Raw genomic sequence first — 12137 nt, 5'->3', positions numbered from 1 at the left:
ATGCAATTATAGCAATGCAGGCAGCAATAAAAGAAATTCTGTATCTCCACACTTCCTGTATTTATTAATATGCTTGTACAGCTCTACACTAACTTCCTGTTTTTCAGTTGGGCTGAGCACTTAGTTTGTGAGTCAAAAGTGGCCTTGCTTTACAAACCTTCATTATTAAAGTACATAAAACAATATAATAAGAAAATAAGCACTAAGGATATATTAATTACATGACACATCAGACATATTCCATCAGGGCCCAATGAAAGCAGCACAGAGGCTGTGTGGATCAGCTCTGATCTCAGAAAAGCTGATATTAATATCCAGGTTAAATCCCAAAAGGTTGATTCTGTTCATCTGTACGTAGCATTTTCAGTGGGAGAAACGCTTCGTCACTCATCCAAGTGACTTCTTCAGTCTCAGCTGACTGCAGGTTTCCCCAATCTTAGAAACAGTACATTTGCATAATGACTGAAACCAGCCCACTGAAGGAACAATGGGCTGTGAGGTCAGTTCCTTGATCATTAATATGAAAATTCTTTCTTTCACACTTCACCTTTAAAAGTGAAGTCATGTGGTTCCTTGAATGAAAAACATGACTTGACTTTAATGTGAAACATTCAGAGTTTTTTCTCTTGTTTGTTTGAAGCTGCTTCCTGTTGGCTTCAGCTGTTTGGAGTTTCCATTTTCTAAACTTCTACATTCTGAACCTTCTTCAGCTCTGAACAGATGATGAAACACTGAATGATTTCAAGCTCACACTTTGTCTAATAAACGTACATCTTTCATTCTTTATACAGATTGGGGGACTGTGGCTTGTCAAAGATCAGCTGTGATTATCTGGCAGCAGCGCTGAAGTCCAACCCCTCCCATCTGAGAGAGCTGAGCCTGAGCTGGAACAAGCTGCAGGCTTCAGGAGTGAAGCATCTGTGTGGTTTCCTGGAGAGTCCCGGATGTGGACTTGAAACTCTGAGGTCAGTCAGCATGTTTTAGTTGTGCTGAGATGAATATGATGTGAAAGTTGTTCATCTGAGATGAATATGTGACACTAAACTGCAGACATCAGGCTGATATTATACTGATCCACACTGAGGATCTTCATGGTAAAGTCTGTTTTCTTCTTCTCTGGTTTAGTCCATTGACTGTAGCAGAACAATGTTCACATTTCAAACCTTCAAAGAAGAAGAAAAATCCTCCACTGGATAATTCACTGTGAAACTCTCCAACTCTTCATTCCACCTTAAAGTCTGTCTGACACTGAAATCCAAAGCAAAATGTGCGTTTGCTTTACAGACAGCAGTCCAACACAAACATACACACATCATCCAAAACACAGTCCAACATCCAAATCTCCTCCACTGCCAGCATGAATGATGGGAAAGAGAAGGAGGAAGACTCTGACATTCAGGGTTAGAATGAGTTTCATGAAGCAGACTGTGAAGATCAAAGCTGCATTAGAAGCTTACATGAATGAATGAGTGGACAGAAGTGGACACAGATCATCTGAAGCACTTCAAAGGCTTTAAATCAGCACATTTCTCTTTATTCTTTATCAACTCTGTTAGTTTCTCTCAGTTTTCTGTGGAATGAAACTAACAGCAGGCTAATAAGATGCTGACCAATAGGTTTCTATTAAAGGTTGTAATTTGTATCTGAAAAAGTGCTTTGGCTCAGCAGGGATCAGCTTACAGGTAGAATACAGCTGCTGGATGGGATTAGCATGTCATAGCTATCTACCAAACTGCTAACTGGGGGATTTCAGGCCATCTATGGATCATTTTTGCTAACTGTTTATTCAGCTTAGGCTCACAGGGCTGCAGCCTGTGCCCTGGAAGCCTCATCTGGCCCCGCCCCTCCCTTGGCCCGATGAGTGCGCTAACATACCTGTAGGTTGCTGTTTTAATGAGTGTTTGATGGAAAACAACAATGGCGGAGTTTGCGCTCTCCAGTCGCATGATAGGTGAGTCCTAGTAAATAATTTTCCAGTACGTGTACGTTACACATGCTATTTTTTAAAATTATGATTATTATTTTGCTATCAAACTCGCTGGAGAAATGATTGAAATGCACTGATTGTGATGCAGTATGGCAGCGCTATTATGGAATATGCTGTGAACTTAGCTAACATTACTTAGCAGTAATATGAGTTAATTTACTCAAGTGAAAGCTTTAAACATTAGCCCGATACATAACTAGCTAACTTAAGGCTTTCTGATTAACCCTCTGGGGTCGACCCAGAGTCTCCATTTCAACTTGGGTCGAACATGCGGATTTCAAGCTATATACCAGTTTTTAAATTGTGTTGATAGGTCACGTAAAACCGGTGTTTTGTTTTTTTCTGAATAAAACAGTGGCGTTTACTCCAGGAAGAAACGATAAAAACGGTATTTTCTAAGGATAGGGCTTTGGAGTTGACGTCACGCCGCAGTGCATTGTGGGATCGCGGCGCCATGTCAGAAGGCCACAAATCAAAACAAACACACTGTGTTGATAGCAGGACTGCCAGAACCACGCTTAAAATCAGCGCAAAAGACAAAGGGCTGTATCGCGAACGATTGCGCCCAGACGCCAAGAGACGGTACATGGAAAAAATAGCGTGCATCGGTAATGTGGACCCGTATGAAAAAAGGCAGTGGAGCGGTAACCTAGACGGCCCGCCGCCGTTGTCCTATCCCGATATCTTCGCGTACCTTGTCTGTGGAGTCAGCGCATACACGGCGAATCGTTTTCAGAATTATAAATTCCTAGAGGCACACATCTAATTCACAAATGGTTGGGTACAAGATTTGGCCGTTTTTAAGCCTCCAATTTGTGAGTATGTTGACCATATGACCAAGATACAGCCAGAGGTTGCCAGCTGTGCGTTGCCATGTAGATAGTTTGCATTTCATGTGTATGTACTTGCTAAGTACATGTGAACAGATCTTGAATAAAAAAAATAAACATACTTTTATTTTCTGTTTCATATTTCATATGCTGGTTTGCCTGCAATAATGCCAAATAATCAGCTACTCCGTCAACATGACGTGGTTCTATAGCATCACACATTACGATGTTTTATCTAATTATCTATGACCTCAGTGCATTCGAAATACACTAAAAGCCTATTAAGAGAGATATGAATTTATTTAGAACTCACCGGAAAGAAAATGCCGCGAGCAAACCAACAAAAAATTGGGGATGGCAGAGAACTCGATATCCGCTCATCTGACCGCTGCAATCCAAGCCTGACGTCTTCGTTTAGTAATATCAGATACATGAGATCCCTCCCGTTGCCTCCAGGAAGGGAAACGATGAAAAGAGAGCCCATTTTCTAGCTTCTTGCCTTCCCTATCATGTGATCTATTGTTGCAACACAGCACGTACGAACCATAGCTGACGCTTCCGTGTGCTTTCTTTGGCCTACTGTGATGGCGCGAGGGGGCGTGGCCCCCCTCCCGTGATTTCACGCTCCAAAGCCCTATAGTGCTAGCAAACACGCTTTGCTTGTGAGTGAAAAAAGAAAAAGAAAACAAGCACTCCTTCCCTATTGGTGGAAAATGTACCATGTCGACCAATCAAAAAATGATACGGCAACATGTGGTATTTGGTTGTTAGGGAAGAGAGGGGAAGTTTTAGGAGTGACCGGCGAGAGAGAAAGAGCGAAAGAGAGAGAGAGAGTTTTGATACTTGAGAGATTTGTGACGTTTCCCGTGTTTGGAGTCTCAAGTTAGTGTGTTGTCTTGTGTAGTTAGTGTGTAGTTGTTGTTTTGTTTTGTGTGTCAGTTCTACTGGTGAACGTCACAGTTGCTGCAAAAAAGCCACCAAAGCAGTTTGCAGTGTAAACGCTGAGTGACACACCTGCTGTCAGACCTGCAGGTTTATCCCTGTGCTGTTCTCATCTGTGTTATAGTGACACAAGCTATTTTTTGGAGTTGCATAAATAATTTGTGTGCCTTCTTATTTGATGCAGAGCACCTGATTGTTCTGTAAATATTTTTGAATGGTTATATGAAAAACGTCTGAGCCTTGGCTGCATTGTTAGGTAAATAGTACCATATAACTTTGTTGTTTGCAAAACTTGTGCATATTTTTAAAAAATGTACAATTTCTATTTGCATTTCAAGTTATGAAAATGATTTGTTAAACATGCTTGTGGGTTTTACAGTCAAAAATATCACTTTTTACTCGTATTTTAAATTTTGTCTGAATTTAGATAAATTCTGTCAAAATGAGTAAATAACAGATTATCAAGATAAACAGTTTTTAAAGGTGAAATATAGAGGCCAAATAAAAAGTAGTCAAAAACGACCAATTATACCCTGGACCCCAGAGGGTTAACGGCTAAAAGCAAAGTTGTCACCAAGTACTGTTTATATTTGTGTGTATTGCTGCAGCTTTTTTGAGTATTAACTTGGTGCCTTTGGGTGAAACAATGGTAATATGAGTGATCCATATGGTCACAAAGAATAGCCACTTGTTTCTGTGCTACCAAAGTTCCCCGGCTTTCATTCAAAATGTGTTTATCGTCAGCACCTACACATTAAACTACTTAAACATTATAAATGTCTTCAAGCTCACACTGAGGCCTGTGGGGCACTATCAGCCACTGAGACAGTACACACATTTATGTGTATTTGTATATGAATATTTCATACTTTAAGGCTGCCTGTTTATTTAAAGCAGATGAACAAAATACACTGGACTTGTACATAATAATATCACAGATGATAAATTAAATAGATTTTAAGTAGATGCTTGTGCATTCTTAAAGTCTTATATGTTGAATTGAACTATGTGATCTGTTCAAAGCCTTTCCCAGTCAGTGCTGTTCTCCATGCCTGTCTAACTGTGCATGATGTTATTAGCACAAACACTTTAAAGGTGATCATTTAGGACTTCAGCATTAATACATACACCAATGTAGTTAGCAATAAAACAGTTTTATTGGGAAATAACTTAAAAAACAAACATCTGTCTCCTATTTTTTTGTCACACAGGAAAGAAGCATCAATATCTAGACTTATTTCTTTATTTTTCGTTTTTCTTTTTTCAACAGGAGAAGAATATCTCTAACAAGTTGATTTGTTCACATTTGCACATCTTAATTTTTAAGTGAATCATGCATTTTGAGTTTATACACTATGTGCGTATATAAGGAAACAGTTTCCTTTTGCAGTATTTATGTGTGGTGCGTTTTTCTATGTCTTAACAAAAGGGGAGCAAAGGTGTTTAAGTTCACCTAGGATGATTTGATTTAATTTTCACATGGTCTTACTGAGGTGATGCGAATTGAAACATGCATGCTTTTTTTTTGGCGGGGGTGGATGTGCTGGAAAAGCTTGAAAAAGGACCTGGAAAGTGCTTAAAAAGTGCTTGGATTTGACCCTGAAAAAGGCGTGTGAACCCTGCTTTTAAAAAGTCCCAGTGGGTGCAGTCAAAGCAGTCCCTCAGTTCCAGTATAGAGTCTTTGGTCCAGACTGGAACAACTGTGTGCCCAGTTTGAGCTCTCTTCAGTCCTGTGATCTGACAGACCCAGAGGGGCCATCACATCACATGTAGAAGCTCCCCTAATGGAGCCACAACACATGTCCAATACTTAGTCTGTCTTGTTGGACCAACTGGAAGAAATGATTCAAGGACTTAGTCACAGAACAGAGATTCAAATCTCCAAAATCCAACTGGCTGCATCAGGACACATAGTCTGAAACTCTGCACAGTTTCCTGTTTGAAGCTGCTTCCTGTTGGCTTCAGCTGTTTGGAGTTTCCATTTTCTAAACTTCTACATTCTGAACCTTCTTCAGCTCTGAACAGATGATGAAACACTGAATGATTTCAAGCTCACACTTTGTCTAATAAACTTACATCTTTCATTCTTTATACAGATTGACCAGCTGTGGTTTGTCAAAGATCAGCTGTGATTATCTGGCAGCAGCACTGAAGTCCAACCCCTCCCATCTGAGAGAGCTGGAGCTGTGGAGAAACAACCTGAAACTTCCAGATGTGACGCATTTTTTTTATCTTAAGGAGAGTCCAGACTGCAGACTGGAGTATCTGCTGTAAGTAGAGTGATGGAGTGAGTGGGTGGTGCTGTCAGCAGTATTGTACTAAACACAGTCAGTATGAAACAAAGATCCAGTGTTTCCTGTAAAGCTGCAGCTTCTCAGTGAAGCTGTGAGAGGAGAATGGTGACAGGCTTCAGGATTGGACACAAACACTTCCTGTTTCTGACCTTTACGGTCACCATAGTAACGGCTGACACGCTCTGATCAAACACTGTTGTAAGATTTAAAGAAATTAGTTTACTGCTGAACTGTATATAACCATCATCTTTATCATTGCATCAATTATCATTTCATCCAAGTATTTATTGAAGTTGTTGGCATTATGTTATAATTTGTATTACAGGGGTTATCAGAATCACATATTAACATGTTTAGGCTGAGCAAAGGCCTGAGATCATCACCATATTTGGAAAGAGGATGCCAGAAAGGGGAACTTCTGTGTCTGCACTTATCTCTTAGAATAGATCATTATCTGTAGAGGAGACAAATAATGTTCTTAAGATGCAAATTATGTGCTTGTAAACGCATGAGGGGGCGTCATAATACCCTGATGTTATAAAAGCAATCTGAAGTGTATTTTTGGGTGGGGATTTACAACTGATGTGTTGCAGTGTACGTCTCCCCACGCTGTGTGTATTCATTAAAAATCAATTGTTTGATCGACCTCTTCTGGACCATCATTGTTTTACTCTCGTCCTCAATTTCGAACACGTAACACTGTCAACAGCCAATCAGCTCTCTGAACAAAGCAGCATGCGGACCAATGACTGCATTCATTTCCAAGTTTAAAGCAGTGAAGAACACAGTCTGTAGGTGAGGAAGAATTTAGTGAGAGCAGATGTTTGGATGGAATTCCTCCAGTTAACAGCTGGAAGCGTCCATCTGGATTGTTGGGCTTGTTGTTGGGGTTCCTACAGAGCTCAGAGTGGACACACCAAGGTTCTTCTAATGAATGAAAGTCCAAACTCAAACTAGGAGGGAAAAACATTTTCATCAACTTCAATAAAAATCCAAAGATTAGAAAAAGTGAAGCAACAATGAGTCCTAGTACAGTCCCAGCACTGAAGTCCCTGCTGCTCTTTATACTGGATGTGCTGCATCACTGACTGACACCTGATGAAGAGTGTCTGGAAACACTCGTTTATCTCCTCTGCTCTTCCTCCTTCTCTCTGCAGGTGGAGGTGATGATGGTAACAGGACGGTGTGTGTGCTGAGAGAGGAGCAGCTGTGTCCTGATGATCCAGAGAGGTTGAAGCAGCAGCAGCTTGTGTGTAGAGACGCTCTGACTGGGCCATGTTACTGGGAGGTGGAGAGGAGAGCTTCATCCAGCAGTGACTGACAGAGGAATGAAGTGCAGATGACTGTCAGTGCTGCAGAGTGAACTCTGAGAACAGCTCCACTGTCAGACACAATGTAGAGTCCAGCATCATCCCTGTGTGTCCCTCTGGATCTGATAGTCCACATGTCACTTTTTTTTTATGTGCTGAATAATTTTACTTGTTCAACTGCTCTATAGAAATGAAGCAGGCGAGATAGGTGGTGTCAATATTAAGGTTGTGTAAATATATGAAAAACCAACAGAAGAGTGAAAACATTTAGAGTTTCTAGAAAGATAATTCACCTCATAGCTGCTCACAGACTGTATTTACAAGAGACAAACTGCAATATCTAACTCATAAGTATATCTACAGTATATATCAAATATATTCTATATTCAAATATATTCAGAGATGTTTGAAAGTCTTTCCAGGTGAGTTTAATCCAGGAGGGTCTGAAGCCAGAGTCAGACAGAGACTGTAGAAGGACAGAGCAGCAGCAGAGCAGTCCAGATACACTGATGATCTTTATACATAATAACAGAACACGTGTGATCTGATCGCTGCTGTGGTTGCTGTGCTGCATGTCTTCAATCATTTGGATAACAGAGACATCTAGTGGTTCAGAGAGAGAACTGCATCAGGTGGAGGTGTGTTTTAGCATGGAAAACTTTTTTTATTATTATTATTATTATCTTTCATACAAATATGGCAAAGATGTAACACTAAATTAAATGCCACGAATGCAGAGCTGAAAAAAGGAACCCAAGGGGAGATCTATTTTATCTCAGGTATCGAAATCTGATTTTTTAGTTCAGCTTTTTAATTTCGTTCTATATGTGACAATGACAATAAAGATTCTGATTCTGATTTAGAGTAGCATATAGTTTCTGTGGTTTGTTTTCAAGTACAATAGAACTGGAAGCTGTTAACATCAAAGTCTGTGATAAGAACATTTAAGCCACCAACTTTACTGAAGAGCTGACCAAAATGAGTCTTGGTAAACTTTCAATAAACTCAATTCACATTCAATAAATTCTACGTAAAATTGATAAATCTCTTTGAAGCCCAGAGTTCAGTTTGGCCTTTCATCCACATACATCACTTTTATGACGTGACTAAATCACAAAAATGCATTTTACTGTATGGACGAACACCATAATGAACTCTGATTACAGCAACCTTCCGATTACAAGGCGAACTCCCAACTCTTGAGCCACGATCGTCCCTTAAAGCCGACTTCAATATTAACTATATGACCAAAAACCACAAAGGTGAATGAATTGATTGGACTATATGAATAACCTCACTCATTTTTAATTATGAATCAATCTATTAAAAGGCCAAAAATCCTTTTAGAAAATACTTTAAAAAGGAATGTTGGAACGTAGCTACTTTAAAACTAAAATTCAATCAAGAAGAGGTGAGCATCCAAAATCCTAGAGGAGGGCTCACAGTTTAAAAGGACCATCATGGCACCAGTTATGAGAGCAGTGCTGCTGAAGTTTCAAAAGTCAACCAACTACTGTCGGCATGCTGTCCTGAAAATGACGCCTCCATCAAAATGGTTTTTTTTGATGTTTCAAACCAAACAACAAAAGCAGAGCAGCTGAGCTCCACATGCTCCAGTCAGTCTGATCAGAGGCCATAAAGAGGCCACTCAGGATGTCCTTCAGCACAGAGACCAGACTGCAAACATAGAACCAGTCTGAACCCACACTCTGTTGCCATGGTGATCAAACAGGTAAACTCTGACTTTAAGCCACTGATCTGTCTGGTCGGTTCCAACCTGATGATTCAGTGAGTGAACAGAAACATGGAGTCTGTCAAAGGAAACAGCAGTTAGCATGAATTTCTCCATCCTTCATATTCAGACACTGAGCAGCTGTAGGTGACATGATAACATGGTAACATGATGTATTTCTCAGTGTCCTGTCTGTGTGTGAGAGACAAACAGCCTCTGTATGTGTGTGTAAATACAGCATGAATATGTAGAGGACATGTTTGTGTATATACTAAATGAGTACAAACACACACTTCACACACTCAAAGTCCTGCACAGTAAATGAGCTGATGAGCGTTTGTGCTGCTGCCTGATAGCAGAAAAATAGTTCTACTGGTTCCTGTTCTGAAAACACACATTTGTAAATGTTCACTTGCTGTTGATCAAAGGTGTCTGTTATAATGTTATGATGGTGGCTCTGGACTCTGAGGGGAACTTTGTTTGGAACAAACTAGATCAAATGTTGACGTCCTGGCAGAGGCAAAGAACTTTGATTTGATATTTGATTCGATTAGATTCATGTTTCAGCTCAGATTGACAGAAATATTTGAACTGCTGCTGTGTTAAAGGGAATACTGCTGTTAGAAAGCACCTGATTTGTTTCACATCTGCACACTGAATGTTGCACTTCTCATACTGCAGTACTATTAAAATAAGTATACAATACACTACTTTTGAATTCATGATTGAATGTTGCTGTAACAAAGCCATTAATGGTGATTCAAAGTGTTCATGGTTGCCCAGCACTACAAATGACTGTACAAGTGTGACTGATCCACTTTCTAATGTGTGTGTAGCCCACACTGTGTGTCACTGTGTCACAGGTGAGTCTGTGTATCCAGGTTCTATGAGGAGAACAGGATATAGTGACTGAGTCCAGCAGCTTAAAGTCTGACTCCATCCTCCATTTAAATAACTCACACCAACAACTGAACAGCTTTGCCTTTGTGCAGCTGACACTTCATTTTAATGTCCTTCTATTCTGGTTCATCTGGTTTCAGTTTCTATAAGCACACAGGTTTCATCAGTGACTCTGTGACCTCAGTAATCTTTGCTGGGCCTTAATGCTCTGAACAAAGCTGCACATCACAAGACTAAATAGAAATGAATCAGTCTTTCATTTCTCACTGCTGTTTGACTTCAGCTCTCAATGTCCCACCATAACCCATGGAACGAATTACTGTCCATCCAGGCTCCTCAACATGAAGCTGATGAAGGTGGAGTATTGTGAGGGCTGATGGAGATGATGATGAGGAATCCAGGAGCAGTGGGTGGATGGCAGCATCAGCATGAAGGATCAGTGTGAGAACAAATCATCATCCACAAAGGAAACCAGTCTGAGTGTCTGACGCTCTGGTTAGAAAGACGCAGTCCCAGCAGTTAGCTTGTCTGCTAGTTAGCTGAGAGTTAACTCACTTGTACATTGAATACCAAACTATGTAAACCAGGGGTGTCAAACATATGGCCCGTGGGCCAAATCCAGCCCTTGAGATAATTTCATATGTCAAATATTGATGAATTTTCAGGCTTGCTGATAATCAATGTGAGCACGGCTGAGATTTTATTCTGATGAGCAAACCATGTGGCCAAACACTCTAAGAGACAGACTGGGATCATACCATTATGTGAAAGAAGACGAAAATGTCCCATAGACAGCAGGGTAGTGGTAGAGACCAGGTACACAGAGAAACGGGGAGCTGTATTGAAATGCAAGCGTGTCAGGAAAGAGTGAAAAGGCAAAACGAGCAGCATCTGGCTGCATTTCAGTGATATTGGAGACCACAAAGCTGAGTGCAACATTTATATAGGAGATATACAGGAGACGCTGAGAGTAGAACTGATAAAAGTAGGAGCTGGCTAAAGTGAGACCCATTTTTATTTCCACCCATTTTCCACTGTGGAGGACAAAATGTTTCAAACTGGTCCAGGTCTTAAACCTCACGTGTTCTTCCTAACAGCAGTAAATGGACAAAAATAAGGCTTTTATGAAAACACTGAATAATAATTGCTGTCTTTAAAAAGACTAAATGTACAGTTCAGTATTGAATACTACATAAAATAAACTATATATAAAGTGTGTCTGAATGGCAGAGATGCAGAAATATGTGCATGTAGCACAGAGCCACGGCTCAGTGTCTGAATGAGTCTCACAGACCTGAATGTGCTGTTGAACCCATTTATAATTATAACCTAATTCTTTACTCGTTTGATCTGCTCCTTACCACAAGCGACCAGACGTAGAAGGTTTTGGACTTTTAACTATATTTTCTTAAGTTTTACAACTTTTGTTACTGTTAAAAACCTCGTTATGGCCATTCATGCTATACAAAGTAATTAGACATGTGTGGTATCTACAGAAATGTCAGAATCTCAGCTAAAAGTTCACAAAACCATCTCAACAACCACCAAACAGCTGAAACAGCAGGTGAACAGATTACACAAAAAAGATGTAAACACAAATCCCCCTGATCATCTGTTTTTTTTTTTTTTTTGTTTTTTTTTTTTTTAAACCTGTCCCGTTTGGTTCTTTTGCCATCAGAATTATTGTCTAAAGGCGAAGAAAGATGCCCAACGGATTTACTTTACCAAATGGACCATCCCAGCCTTGCCGTAATGGTCCATCTGATTCACCTTTTATTGTTTATTTTATTTTCACTTGCTGAATACGGGACAGACTTGACTGGGGGAAAGAAAGGGGAGAAAGAAAGAGGGAAAGAAAAACAGCGGGGAAGAGGGACGGGGAAAAAAGGGCAAAAAACCAAAAACCAACAGAATAAGCAGACAAAAAAAATACATATATTGATCACCTGGATCACCTGTTGAGAAAGAAAGAAGAAAGCAAGCAGTAATAAACAACATCACAATGATCTATGGGAATATGACAGTAAATACTAAATATTAAACATTATTGTGCAGCACGTAAGATCGACAGCACACAGTGTGCTTTGAGGTAAGAGCCAAAAAGGGTGTAGTTTGTGTGTGTGATCACCTGTGTGTACACCT

General features: G+C 40.1%; 1 long non-coding RNA gene across 1 annotated transcript; it reads left to right on the top strand.

The window, feature by feature from the left end:
• The first annotated feature begins 800 nt into the window (after nucleotides 1–800).
• Nucleotides 801–7363, top strand: LOC102081051 (uncharacterized). The gene is made up of 3 exons (XR_003217544.1): nucleotides 801–965; nucleotides 5856–6029; nucleotides 7211–7363. It is a non-coding gene; the product is annotated as an uncharacterized LOC102081051 (long non-coding RNA).
• Nucleotides 7364–12137: the final 4774 nt, after the last annotated feature.

The sequence above is a fragment of the Oreochromis niloticus genome, unplaced genomic scaffold (assembly GCF_001858045.2).
Source record: "Oreochromis niloticus isolate F11D_XX unplaced genomic scaffold, O_niloticus_UMD_NMBU tig00001623_pilon, whole genome shotgun sequence".
In the NCBI taxonomy this organism is placed as follows: Eukaryota; Metazoa; Chordata; class Actinopteri; order Cichliformes; family Cichlidae; genus Oreochromis; species Oreochromis niloticus.
Note: the sequence above shows the minus strand (reverse complement) of the source record. Positions and strands in the feature narration are given on the sequence as shown.